Raw genomic sequence first — 15,375 nt, 5'->3', positions numbered from 1 at the left:
CTACAATGATGCAACATGCGTAGTTTAATATTATTTTGCGCTAAATGTTCGTCAAAGCGTCATATACTGTATATGCCATTAGCAAATCACTCGAATTGTTGGTCAAAGTTTTTGAAAGTAGATAATATATCTCTACTAAGGAGCTGCTGATTGTGGTGCATTATTATTTTTGGACAGGTTAGACTCACTTGACATCAAGATCCCAGACTCGCACAGTGCTATTGTCTAACCATCCTTGCTTGTAGGAAACGTGAAGTCCCTGATAAAGCCACCCACTTGGCTGATGCTTTTCACACAGCATCTCTCAGCTCTCCTCAGGTTTTGTGCACTGATCCAGGGCTCCCACTCTAAGGGGCCCAGGCACAGAGCCATTCATCACTAATGAACAGAAGAAATCAGCCTCGTTAGTTATAGCAGGGCGGAAATGCTTAAAAATACAGTTTACAGTTTTCCTCCATCTTGTTTGTGAACAATAACAAAAGGACACTTCATTCCGATGGCACTGATATGTTCATTGACATAAATACTTACTTTTAAGAGATGAACTAAAGATTTCTGAAGATTTCTTGATTAGCTGGATCAGGTGTGTTTTATTAGGGTTGGAGCTAGACTGTGCAGAGCTGTGGCCCTCCAGGAATTGAGTTTGAGACCAATGGAGTGGGGAATAGAGAGGAAGAGGAAGAGTGGGAGGTTGAGAGAGAGGATGGAGAGGAGGAGGAGAAAGAGGAAGATGAGGAAAATAAGGAGGAGGAGGAGAACAACAACATGGAAGAGAAAGAGGAAGGGCAAAGGCAAGAATCAGATATTTTAGTTGATGCGTGCCAGGGTTGGATCAAGCATGCAAGAGGATTTAACCCCTGTTGCGTGGCCAGGGCCTATATCTGTGATTATTTTAGTTGTTGTTTGCTGTTTTGTAGTGTACTCTACAGTATTAAGGAGTAAAACACTTGGGAAGTACACATATTACTGGTTTTTGCATTGTCTTGAATTTGTCTCATCAGTGAGTAAAACAGTGTTTTAGTGTGTGTGTGTGTGTGTGTGTGTGTGTGTGTGTTTGTCATGTCTGAGACCAAATTTTGTGTTTTAGAAAGATTGGGTTGTTTTGAGCGGAGAGCTTCATTTTGACCTGAAAAAAGGAAGTTTGGGAAATTGAGTTAAAAGTTATGGATTTGTGTTTAGAGTTTGAAAAAGAAGGCATAATTTCAAGGAACGTGTTTAATTAAGCAATCGATAAAATCTGTAATCCTAATTGTTCCAATATCTTAGGTAACCTTTAGACAAAACAGAGAGGGATGACGGAGGACATACAACCTCTAACTTGATGGAAGTCACTAAATACTGATTAAAATAAAGATTTAATAGAACATTAATGACAAAAATACCCATCTGTTATATTATGAAAACTAATGAATACAAGTCATGTTTATGTCCTAAATTTGAATATCATTGCAGATCCTTTCTCTTCTCAGTTTCTTTTCTGTCCACCTGAGTGGCAAAAATCCAATAAATAAATAAAATATTAAATAAAATACAAATTATATATATATAATTTGTACATCTTATTTGTTTGTTTTTTTTTTTTTTTTTTTCTCTTTGTGCTTGTGAGGCAGGTTGGTGGGTAAGATGGCTAACATTTACATTATATATTGTGCATTTTTTAAAACACGTTTCCCATGCAACTCTGCACACCTAATAAGCATAACATTGTAATTAGCATAAAGGTGAAAACAGAGCGAAAGCATCACAGAGAAACATGGAGAAAGCATCTCACCACATGCAGCACATTAGGAAATGACATGCAGGTGTTTTATAAACCACAAGTAAAAACAACTACTACAACAGGAATGCTGAAAACATGGCTAATTAGACTTCATAAAGGTACAACGTGGGTGATGCAGCAGTCGTCATGCTGTTCCTCAGAGGTGGGCTACCGGCGCTGTGATAGTTGCTAATAGATACACAATAACAACCGATGCATTCCCTCCTCCACCTACTGCCCCAAACTACAACACAAGCGGTACCAATAAACTTCCCTTGAGTCCAGAAGAAACGTACCAATATGATTCATCATACCTGAAACCATGTGATTAATCTCAGGTGAGATTATGCATATAATGCATTATAACAGTCACATCACCTGTAAAGGAAAAAAGAAAAAAAGAAAAGAAAACCTTAGAGAGTACAAAAATGAGATGGATTATACTAAATAAAAACTACAAGCAATCTATGAATTCCTCATTGCATAGAAACACTTTGCATTTATTAAAAGTATTTGGTTGAACATTAATTTGTCTAGTAACAGTTTCTTATATCTTGCCGTGCATCTTAACACAGAGATAATGACTCAGGAACATAAGTCCGGATGTCAAAGCAACAGCAGATGCTGTAAATTGGCAGGCAGCCCGGTGTCTAGCATAAGGTGATAAAACAAATTGTTTCAAGCAAAACTTAATTTTGGATCATCCATTTATTCTTTTAAAGGACACGAGAGTTAAGTAATGGTCTTTTAAAAAGATTGTTCATCGTTCAACTTTGTAGCTGAAGCTTGCTTTGATGAATGAAGGGACCTGTGCATATAAACAGTGTTTATTTAAGGTTTGCTGTGTAATTACTAACTTCTGTTGTACATGGATTTTATTTACTGGCTCTCTGTCCTGCATTTCAGTGCAAATAGCTTTAGTTCACCCACAAAATAGAATTGGTGCCCGTTTTGTCATTCTCATGCTATTCCAACTTTAATCAATTAATAATTAACAATCATAGGCATTCAGGTATAAAATGAGTTTCCGGCACACATAACTTGTGCTATGTTTAACTTAGGCCATGTGTAAAAACACTGAAACACAACTGCATTACACAAGCATTCTGACAAAACAATCCTCTTAGTTTCACTGAACATTAAATGAATTTAAATAATAGGATGAGTTTATGTTATTTAATAAATAGCAATCTTTAACTATGGTAAATGCCATCACAATAATTAAACACATTTCCATATTTCTCATTTTAATAATAAGATGAAGGATCAGCTCTATTCATTCATTCATTCATGCGTTGAACAATAGCTTAAAATATCTGCAATTTATTTGTATATTATTTGTTGTAGGAGCTCTTCTAAATATCTATATAATAGTTAAATGTAAATATTAAATAGTAAATTGTAAATGTAAGAACATGTTTGTTTAAAGTCAGATTATATTATATCAATTTAAAAACTATATTTATCATATAATGATAACTATATTTATCATATTACTCCAGCCTTCAGTGTCACATGTAACATCAGTCTATCACATGATCATTTAGAAATCATTCTTATATTCTGATTTTATTATGAGTGTTGGAAACAGTTCTGCTGTCTAATATATTTGATGAATAAAAAGTTAAAAAGAACTGCATTATTAAAAAAAAAAATCTAATAATATATATTATAATAATATATATTTTTCTTTAATATCACTTTTTATCAATTTAACACATCCTTGCTGAATAAAAGTATTGATTATATAAAAAAAGAAAGAAAAAAAATTACTGACCCCAAATTACTGACCAGTAGGGTATATTGTTATTACAAAATATTTATATTTTTTTACGTGCAGCTTTATTTTTTTTACTAAATTTCTCTTGTTCCACCCAAGAAAGAAAGTTGTACAGTTTGGAACAACATAAGGATAAGTGAATTCATTTTTCAGTGATTTTTTTTTTTTTTTTTCATGGTAACTGAATTACAAGCAGTGCAGAATGAGCTTCGGATATTAAACGAGTTAGCAGGTGAAGATAAAAGGGGAGGAAAAAGCAGCTCAGTCTTGAAACAAACCTACTGTGGAGGCCAGCCACAAAAAAAACTGCATCGACCACATGTAACAAGCAGAAATTTACGGTCATTTAACTGCTCTTTCCTGTGAGGGCTGCTGGAGGCAGCAGGAAGAGGCTTGCAGCCTGTGAGGCAGTCAACTGTGTGTTTTCTCTCGAATGTCACTCTGCAACACAAAGCAGATGAGTCCAGAGAGGGCAGAGAAAAACAGCGATAGATCAGGGGAAGAGGAAAGTTTGTCTATGTGGGTGTGCATGAATGTGGTCGCCCTTTAGTTAAAAGTTCTCAGAGGTAACTGCTGCATGCGCTCACTGTGTGGTCATCTAACCAAGCTGTGATTGGCCAACAGCTAGCCAATAGGAAGGCTGCACTTCAGAACCATTCATGAAAAACTGAGCAGATCTAAGTTAGAGTAGCTGAACAAACAGGATGTGCAATGTATGTGAAGGCTATCACACCCCATCATGCCTTCCTTCATTCAGCTCTACAGTACATCTTAGACTTCCTACTATTTGCTGCTGCACTTCTGCTTAATTCATTTATTTTTATGTATATTTTTCACACTTCAACCATACAAGGGCAGACGAGTTTCTCTCTTCCTCTTTTTAGAAAATTATTTTTTATCTTTCACACCGTTTTTTTTTTCTTCCTGCAGATTGAAATCATCTGTTTGCAGTTCCCCATTTGTTTAAACTTCACTCTTCTTTAATGTGTGCGACAGATTCTTCTTTTTTCTTTAACACGGATAAATCCCTTCTCAACCCTTTTTCTTTGCTAAGAAATATCCTTAAAAATCGTTCATTAACATTCTTAATTAATACTTAATATGGTGTTTCTAGTCTAAAATGACTGGCCTTTTAAAAAGTGCTTGGAAATCTCACATTATGCAATACTGCCATCAAATCTTGCTCAGTCTGTTTGTCAACTTCTTTCTTGTTAAAAGCAGAGGTGTTGTATTTCTCTTTGAGTCTGTTTGGTCATAGGCCCAGTTGTTCTGAGCTTATGCATTATTTGTAGATCGTTTAACTTAAAAACTGAGGTGAAATAAGCACTGATCAATGAGGTCTACGAACAGTCAGTTTCGAAATGAAAAGCAAACTTGTGATAACTGAAAGAAAACCAGTTGTTAAAAATATATAAATCCATAATTGGTAATAATGTAGCATAACTCTAAATTTATCAGCGCATTTTTGGGTTTCTGGGAACACTAAATAAAAAGGAGGAAGTTGTTATACCCTGTGTAAGCAAAGTCAGCCAGTTTTAGTACAATGTGATAACACTGAAAAAAATAAATACTGTTCGAGTCAATATGACTAGACATGGAAGCTACGAAGAATTTGTATATGGTGTGATTTGAACATGTGAGAAATTCATGCCTAATGCATATTTTCCCTAGCATTAGCTGACAAACTGTCATATTGAATCTGTTATTTTTAGTGTTTTGACGAAAACAAAACTTTCCACCCACGCCAGCGACAAGAGGCAAAGAAATGTGTTGCTACTAGTCTAGTGTTTCCCCGGAATCCTGCCATTATCCCTGGACAATAATCATTTCAGTCATGCAGTTTAACACAATTGCGTCTTATGGTTTGCCTGGAGCAGTTTCTTAGGAAAGATTCATTCCAATATTTCTTTAGAAAAAATTCTATGGAAATCAATGACGTCTTTTTTTCATGGATAAACCTGTCTGGGGTACATTCCATGTGAAAACTGCAGAGTCTCCGTGAAGGACATATGCTTCTTAAGTTCTCAGTGTTTGAACATGCACCAGTATGAACAATGAGGTGAAGGCGTTATTCAGTTCTACTTATATCTAGAAACATATCTTGGATAATGTAACATTCCTATCCGGTATAGCAACTCATTGCCCTGATTGCAATTTTGCCATTGTCTTTGTAATTCTCACGACTGTTTATACATCTCATTTGTGAGCTCTTCATTGTTTAGTATTTTATTTTTATTAGCTCCTTTTATTCAGTTCCTCCCCTGGAAATCCTGGAGACGTGTGGTGGATAAGTAGCAGGATTTTTTTTTTTTTTTTTTTTTTTTTTTTTTTTGGAGACCCATGTTGTGCATGCATAAAAATGTTCACTCATAAAAAACAGTTGGAGGTCTCAGCAGGCAGTTTCCTGAAGATAAGATATTTAGTGTTAGGGATGTGGCTATATTACTGTGACATATATGACTATGTGACTATGCATGTTATTATCTCACTTGCTCCTGAAGAACTGAAGCAAATTGCAATCTATGGCTTAGCACATTCATTTTTTTTTTTTTTATGTTGCTTAAACTGAGCAAAAACTATAGTAATCATTTATTATTATCATCATTATTCGGTCTATATAAAACAGTCATTGACTGACTGCCAGGCTTCACATTTCAGACACAGCCGTATTAAGAGACTTTCCCACAGAAGCAGATTTTGTAATTGGATCACTGTTCAAGAGTTCCATCACATACTAGTTTCCAGTTATTTGACCAAAACAGATGGTGCAGATGAACCCTTACCAACATCCAAGTGGTTAAAACACTTTTTTTTTTTTCAGAGCAAGAAATCAGTTGTTCTAAAGGGATGTCGTCTTTGCCTGAGGTTCCAGTGGTCGTTAGTTGGTCTGGATGGTGAAACATGGTTGTCATTCACCTGTCAGACTGAGTCACTGCTCAGCAGCGCTGATGGCAGGAACGAGGTAGACGTCTGAGGGAGTGGGGTGGGCACTTAAGGGGGAACAGGGGTCACATTTGCCATCAGGATCGGACACAGTCTTGCATACTGAATTGACCTCTGCTGGGGGAGCAGTTGCAACGTGCTCCTCGATCCGTAAATTTTGGACCCTTGTCTATTGTTTCCAAACTAGGTCAAGGGCCTGTGCTATCAAAATCAATTTGAGCTGCAGATTGATTGAAAAAGGAGGGGTAGAGTGGTTAAAAACAAGGCTAAGCAAATAGCCTGAAAATCCCAAGGTGCTATAGTTAATCTGTATCTAGGGATGCAATTAGTGATGGTGGGCATATGGACCTTAACATTAAGAAACTGTATGGCAACCCCTGGGAAACAAAATAGACTCGCCGCTGAATTGTATGGAAAATGGAGACCATTGTGTTAATGCTCTCAAATGAAAAATCAGGAAACAAAAGGTGATCGCTAACATGATGCATTTACATACATATGTTTAGACACACATTGAGAAAAGTACCCAAACATGTAAACGACATGCCAGCTCTAAAACAGACATAACCCTATGCACAGCTTCAAAGACCCTATATAACGCATTGTTTTCTGAACAAAGTAAAATGGGTTGTATTTAATTCCAATAGACAAGGTTATATTTTTTTGTATTTCTTTAAATGTGAGACAAACATTTTATTTTATTTTATTTTATTTTCTCAATCTACATCAGAATCTGATGCTGAGCTTGGTTTATTAATTTAATTTAATTTAATTTAATTTAATTTAATTTAATTTAATTTAATTTAATTTAATTTACTAATTGAGCTTTTCTTTTATTTAATTTTATCACAGCAATCTGACGTAGAGCTTGGTTTATTGGGTTGTATTTGATTTCAGTGGATGATATTATTTTTTGTACTTCTTTAAATTTGAGAAAATGTATTTAAAATGTCATTTAAATTCATTTTAATCTTTTTTTTATTTTGTTTTGTCACAGCACATGGCATAGAGCTTGGCAGTCCACAAATATTGGGTTCTATTTAATTTAATTGGATAAAATTTTTTATTATATATTTATTTATATTTTGTTTGTTTGTTTGTTTGTTGTTTTCACATTTATATGAAATAGAGCTCAGCGGTCCATAAATTTGTGTACTGAGTGATTGATTGTTTTGCTGAGAATCATAATATTTACTTACTGAGCAAAAAAGATTCTGGCAATGATAAGAGGTGACAGTAAAAGTATATGCAACTCAAAAAGAGTAACTTTTTTTCCCTTCAAATAACATGATGACCATAAACGTACAACAGACCCAAAGCCCAGCCTACCCATAACCCCCATTTTCTAATCTGCTCCTAATCTTGAACTGAGATAATCAAAGAATAAAACCGTATGTGTTTGCTTTTGTTTTAGCAAACACATAATCTCTCTAAACCTTGTCCATTCAATACCCCACTTTACCTCATGATCCCAGATTAGTGTGACTATAGGAGGCGCGTCCTGCAGGATATTAAGGAGTTAATTGATAGACGTGTGATAATCAATAAGTCTGGCATCTGTGTATTGGGATTAGTTTTAGAGGACCAAATGTAATGATATGGATTGGGATGAGCCAGTAAGCAATGAGCACATATTTCTAATTAAATCATCAATGTGGCTGAAAGCCATAGAGCCTGTAGTAAAATACTTAAACCTCCCTCAGCGAACACTTTAATGCGCTTTAATTGATTCCTGCCAATAATATAATTAATTAAGACAAGGCCTTCTCTACAAGAAGAAGGAAAAAAATGCCTCTGGGTTCAGCGAAATCTACTTGCTTATTAAAAACATGAGTGACTTAAAGGTCCCGTTTTTCGTGCTTTTTTTGAAGCTTTGATTGTGTTTACAGTGTGCAATATAACATGTGTTCATGTTTCACATGTAAAAAAAGCAGTATTTTTTACACAATTCACCTATCTGTATACCGCTGTTTTCACTGTCATAAAAACGGGCTGATGACTTCCTTGTTCTATAAAGTCCCTCCTTCAGAAATACGTAACGAGTTCTGATTGGGCCAGCGGTTACTGTGTTGTGATTCGACAGCAACTTCTCCTGGAAACGCGATTGGGCTAGTTTTGTACTAGTTTTGAGAAGCAAGTGGGCAGGATTTGTTTTGAAAACCTGGCAATGCTGATCTGAATGCATGAGCTGGAGATGTACTTCTAATCACAGGAGCGTTTTTACTGACGAGATGTGCATGAAAATCACATTCGATTTTTTTGCACAGCCCTTACATCTAGTTAACAAAGCTAAACAGCGTTGCCCTTTGTGTAATAAGTTACAGAAACTGTTAAACGCACAAACTTAAATAATAAAATACACTTACCGGTTGTGGTCCATAAACAACGCCTTCTCCAGACAAAGAGGGAACTGCTCCATCTTTCAAGAATAATCTTTGTGCGAATCCGGCATTAAACTGATTGAGATTGAGGAAGCTGTCCTCAGCTAAATGTGCTGCACATAGTTTTACATGTGGATCATAATTTTCAGGAACCGAGTTAAACATAAATTGTAACCATTAATCTCCAAGTACAGCGTCCCTGGGAAGACCAAACAAAGGTGATTGGACTCCGAGATGAAAATAACAGTGTTTCGACGACAAGGCGAAAAACACAAACGCAGCACTTCCTCCATCGGAGCGCAACAAGACCACGCCCCCTTTTTGTGTATTCATGTGGGTGGAGGTTAGTCAAAAAACTGTTTTAGTGATGTCATTACTGCAGGAACTAGAGGGATGTAGTCCAAACGGGTCGTTCATTAAAGGCAAATTCTGTTTAATAAAATATCTCACTTGGCATTGAACTTTGAACTTTAGATACAGATATTAGACTTACAGATATTATTTATACTCTAACAACAACATTACACACTAACTAAAGTTTAAAACATGGGATCACGAGGAACGGGACCTTTAAGTGAGTATTGTTTTATTATTACAGCTTACAGTTTCACATTGATTAGTGCTGCGTATGTTTATTATCTCTACTATGCAAGGATGTAAAGGAAAGTAAAGGATGTGCACTGCCTTTGTATTGTAACTAAGACTCCACCAAAGTATGAAACCCAGTGCTAAAAGTATTGTTATAGTCCCTCATATCTAACACAGCAGAAACAATGAGCTGACTCGGGCTCTATTTCTGGAAGAGCATATTTTTATTACACACATCATAATCTAAATATATTATTCTTTGTTCTTTGTTGTTGCAGTGGCATGCTGTGTTATATCAGTCAGTTTTCAGTAGTGTGTAAATCATTACAAATTCTCAAAGCACAGAATTGTTCCCCAGTACCATTGTTGAACTGTTTAAAAATAATCTAGGATCTTAAATATGTGCTATGGGGGGGAAGGAAAAAATAGACTGTTAAAAGTTAAATTATCTTAACAATGGAAGTTGGATTATGGTGCAACTAAAACAGACTTTGCAAGACTGACAGGAGTAGTGTGTAAACACTTTAGATAACCCGGTGTTGATAAATGCGAATAGATCAGCTGATGCTAAACTTATAATATGTCTCTGTAAAATAAGAAAGGCTGGGGTAAGAGGAAGACAAGACATTATTACTGTCCAAAGAGCATGAAACAGTATCTCGTCCCCTCCCTTCCTTTTTTTGTATGACACGTCGGCTCTTTCTGAAGTTGGTGCTTGCACAACAGATGATATTGAGGTGGCCATCTGTATTAATCATAAATGTATGGAGGAAGTCATAAGACAAGATCTTTCACCTTCCTTTAATTGTCAGCTTGGTATTGTTGGAACATTTGGACATTAACAAACAAGTCCAAGCCCAAATTAATTCTGATTCTTATGTAAGAACACAACATTACATCACTATTAAGACACATGACTTTATTCTTGCTTGCCTGTGCACAAAATTGTGAAGGTAACCCTCTCAACAAAGAAGTTTATCCAAGTGTGCTATTAGTATACTTCTTTCAAACTAAAACTAGGAAAGTATGCTTTTAGTTTACTTTTTATGTACTTCTCAGAAATGGGCTTTATCCACATAAATATACTTAAAATGACATTTAAGTACACTTGACTTATACTTAGACAAAAAGTCTAATTATATCTGAGCTATACTTGTGCTCCTAGAATCTGTTTTAATTATTATAAGGTAGAGGGCGCTAGTACACATTTTCTGCACAGAAAAACACAAGTGAAGAAGAAAAAAGAAACAACAGATTAAGGTTGTTTAAGGTTATTTAAAAACCCAAAAATGAATGTCCTTTTATTATTATTATTGTTATTATATTCCTCAATAGTTCGATATAATACACTAGAACAGGTACATTTATAATAACTACTACAAAAATGCTCTAATTTACATAACTAGGTAGGAAACAGAACAGGAACTCGACTTGGTTAATCAATTTTGTGAATCTATCCATTGAAACTAATATTTCTAATGACCTAATTCACTAGATGTATCAGAAGACAGAGTAAACCATTTAGACAAGAGTTTAATTATCCCATCAGCTCAGATGTTAAAATCAGCTATTTTAGCGTTTAGTCACGCTACACTACGTTGGATCGTTAGATAAAGTAACTTGTTAATGGTAAAGCTACAGTATTGTGAACTAGCATTACTTTTATTGTCTTCCTAGAACGTAATTTTAATTAAACAAGAGGATGGTTTCTGCTGTCCTGTGTTTCAATGGGTGTCTTAAAGGTGTGTTTGATAATGATTGAGTGTGGCTCAGCTAGTTTAGACTAGTTTATGCTGCCCTGCCATTACTATAAGTTCTCATGAAGTTATTCTAGTTTGATGGAGGCCTTTGTAAGTTGTGCCCTTGTGGCTAAAGAGATGTAGACTTTTGAATCACTCCCTGCTGAGAGTATGGTGCCATCATTAACGTTGGCCAGTCCATTGAAGACAACGGTCTGAGGGGGTCTCTAAAAAGGGCAGGCATTGTTCGCCCTGGGTGGGGTGTGGGCAAGAGGAATGTGGGCCGAACGTGAGCCATGCAAGGCCTGAGAGAGAGACACCATTGTCCCCAAAGCCACCCCCAAACCCAGAGAAGAGCGAGGGAGGCAAGGGGTCAACTCTCACCAGCCGCATGGCCTTGTGGAAGAACGCCGCTCCGCACAGGATTTCGGGGCTTGAACAATTCATGTAGAGTTCAAACTCATTTAGAGTTTCCAAAACATTGCTCGATTCTTTTCTCGTTGCGATTCAGTCCTTTAAATGACACACTCAAGAATCTGCAGCATTTACTTTTAGTGGCATCAAATGATAAATAAGGACACAAAGACACTTAACAAAAGGGTTTAATGGTTCATTTTATCCTCAGCGTCACTAGATTGGACACTAAAGCCAATGAGAAACAATGACACAGCTGGGTGTTGTTCTTCAGACCGCCGAGTGTGTTTTAATGATAAAAAGATTGTGTTGGGAGGACAAAGTTTGTTAAGAAAACATCCTTTTAGATAGCGCCTGAGAAAAACTGGTAAAGCAACTCAGCAGCGATCTCGCCGTACCCCAAATATTTGCTCTCATAAACATACTGAGGACTTCCGTACGTTACAGTCCAGTCCCGCCGAGCAGCTCATCTCTTATCAGCTCTACATCTTTATCTTGGCATCCTTGTTTATTTTCTTTTTGGCATCAGTGCCTGTGTGTGTGCTCGTGGAAGTGAAGCTAGCCGAAATGTAGAAGCCCCTGGAGGTGAGCCAACTGGGAAGAAGAGGAGGGGGAGAAAACAAAGAAGTGCTTCCCTTCTCTTTTATCATCCTCTAGTGGGAAAATATGTGATAAAGAGAGCTGCTAGTTCAGAGGCACCCGGACTATAAACACAGCTCACAGGGACAAAGACAGAGCAGGTCAGGGGCCACATAGCACCGGGCCAGTGGAAAAAAAAAAAGCGCCAAGGAACTCTCAACAATGGCCAGGGAACAAGCTCCTCTGAGGGCAGGGAGAAGAGAAGAACAGGGAGCACGTTTCTGACAAGTGTTCACTTCACATTCTTCCGCTTTCCCAAGCCGCCCCTCTCCCCTACAGTCTCTTCCTCTGTGTCTCATATCACACTCAGACCATATGGCAGTGCAATTATCACACTAGAGTAAGAGATTGGTCGTGCACTCACTTGTCGTTTAGTTTATTTCGCTCAAGCTGAGCAAGGAGTGGCACAGGGAATGCTAAAACCGAGTCTTTGCTGATAATTTGCAAGAAGGTGCAAAGTATGTAAGGAATGAGAACAGACCACTGAATTATTGAAATTAATGTACACCCTCAGGGAGTAAATGCAGCCAGGTCGCAACTCAGGTGTGCGTTCGTTTTAAGTTATTTGGGTGGGGCCCGTCTCAACACATTTTTCTTTCTGTTTTCGTCCCAAAAGCTGTGTCGAAAGTGTTTAGAGTTGTCCAAACCATCATTACTAGTTCAAAAGAGCACTCTAAACCATTTCTAAGCAGTTATTGAAGTAATAAAGGCTGTGTTTGTGTGAGAATGAGAGAGACCAAGCATGTGTGATTGCCTGTGTCTGCTGCGGTTCTCAGCATTTTTGGCCACTTTAAATTACGCAGCTATTGATTTAAGTAAGGTTTTACTTTTTAATTTGTTTAAATACATCATAATCTAACTAAATATTTTAGTTGCAGTGAGTTACTGTAGAAGAAAAGGTACTGTGTTTTGTTTTGAAGAAAGAAACAATGCATCAAATTAATAAAAAAATGACTGTATATAAATTCATAATGTTACGAAAGATTTCTGTTTCTAATAAATGCTTCTCCTCTAGAACTTTCTGTGCATCAAAGAGACTTAAATCATGGGTTCAGTTACACTACAAACTTTTAAGCAGCTAAAACTGATAATAATAAAAACCTTCGCCTTCACAGAAAATTTTAAAATATATTTAAATAAATTCACATAGAATTGTTTTATTTTAATACGTAATAATATTTCATGATATTACTTTTTACTGTAAAAAAAAAGAGAAAAAACTACATTTATATAATAATAACTAGATTATTAGATTTGCTTCGGTTCAAAGACCTGCATAGCTTTTTGAATAAATATGGAACTGAAAAGCACTTCTTCGTAGTCAAGCAGTTCCATAAAACGAATCAGCATTTTGAAAGATCTTTCAAACAAACAGAATAAGGTTTCATGAATATTCCTGTGGCGATGTTGATTTCAGCTTTGCATTCATCAGACACAGTGTGGCCATCAGTTTGGCGTGAATGTGCTGACACAAGTGTTTTTGGCGCATGGTGGGGATTAAGTCACTAGATGTGCGCTACACTTCCCAGATGGTGGGGACACCCCGGCTGGCCTGGGCTGCTTTTGAAGGGAGGGTAGAGGGGATAACTAGCTTTTCCACCTGGTCATCTCACCTCAAAAGGCGAGAGAGGGAACAGTGCAAATTAAACGATGATGAAGTGGAGGGGTTATCCATCTGCATCCTCAATGTCAGCCACAGTCCACCCGCACACACCCTCAAAGAGGACTGGACACTCACCACAACCCTCCCTAAATCCCCTCGGGATGATTTAGGCTCGTGTCTGAGGCAGATGGGCTAGGTTGGCGCGCTCTGGGTATGGGTGAGCGGTAAGTGCTAATGCCATAGCAGATTTGTGCCGTTGACCTTTGTGTTTGATCCTATTAGTGGCTGGAATGGAAGATGGACATTGAAATTATGGGGCCCAGAGCTCTGTTCATTTATCCGGTGTGTGGGGGGGCCGGGGTCACTCAGGCTTCAGTCCAAGACCTATCACTGTATAGTCACCCTGCCCTTCTGACCTTACCAAAGACACATATACTGACCACAAAACAACATACTGGCTCATGTTTCTTACAAAACCAAAAATGGATCACTTTGAACCAACAGTGACATTGTACCTGCCCTTCTAAAATGAAAAACTGCACTTAATTGTATGAAATGTGCACTTATAGTGTACTTAAGATCTTAAAAGTAGATTTAAAAAAAGAGATAATATAACATTAATGAAATAAAAGGCTGCTTAATTGTACTTTAAGAGAGTACACTTTCATTGCTATGTTTGTTTTAATACATTTAAGTACACTTTTAAAAAGAGCACTTTGTAATATCCAATTAAAGGTCTTATTTTAATAAAATTAAGTGTACTTTTTGTTTTAGAAGAGTGGGTGTGATGTTACTGTTGGTTCAAAGTGTTATGTTGCATATATGTTCTGAATATGATGTACTGTTTGGAATGACATGAGGGTGTCCAAAATGTACTGTTTGCCACACTAATTACATTATCAAAGCAGCATTCTCAGATGGTGATAAATACAGTTTAGCATACTTAAAAAAAAAAAAAAATTGTAGCAATAATAACTTAAGTGAACACTTTATGTAATGTTTTAAAGACACTTAAAGTATAATTGCAATTAAATGCAAATGTATTATAATTTAAATGTATATATTAAATGCAGAAAGCTGAACAGCAGATTTTACAGTGATTTTTTGACTCACCTCTTCTACACCAGGGGTCATTTGTCATCTTTACACCTGCAATTTAATCACTTTGTATCTGGCAAGCAAAGAAACAAGTATAAGAGACACAGAGAAGCTAAAAGAAAGAGGGGACTAAAGGAGGAATGAAGGCACTTTGGAAACACTACATATGCAGACCTCATTTTAACTGGCAGTCTGTGTATGTGTGTGTGTGTGTGTGTGTGTGTGTGTGTGTGTGTGATGTCACCAGACTCTGCTGCCAAATCTGAGTGTGTTAGAGGAGCGTGGCGGCTGGCTGGCCCCCCAAGCAGGCCGGACTGCTGGAAGCAGAACACAAACCTCATTTCTAAAAGAGAGAGACAAAAAAAAAAGCAAAAACACACAAGCCTCTCTGATTAGGGCATGAGCCCAGATGAAAGTCGGCAGGGCCAATC

The sequence above is a fragment of the Carassius gibelio genome, chromosome B7 (genome assembly GCF_023724105.1).
Source record: "Carassius gibelio isolate Cgi1373 ecotype wild population from Czech Republic chromosome B7, carGib1.2-hapl.c, whole genome shotgun sequence".
NCBI lineage: Eukaryota > Metazoa > Chordata > Actinopteri > Cypriniformes > Cyprinidae > Carassius > Carassius gibelio.
Note: the sequence above shows the minus strand (reverse complement) of the source record.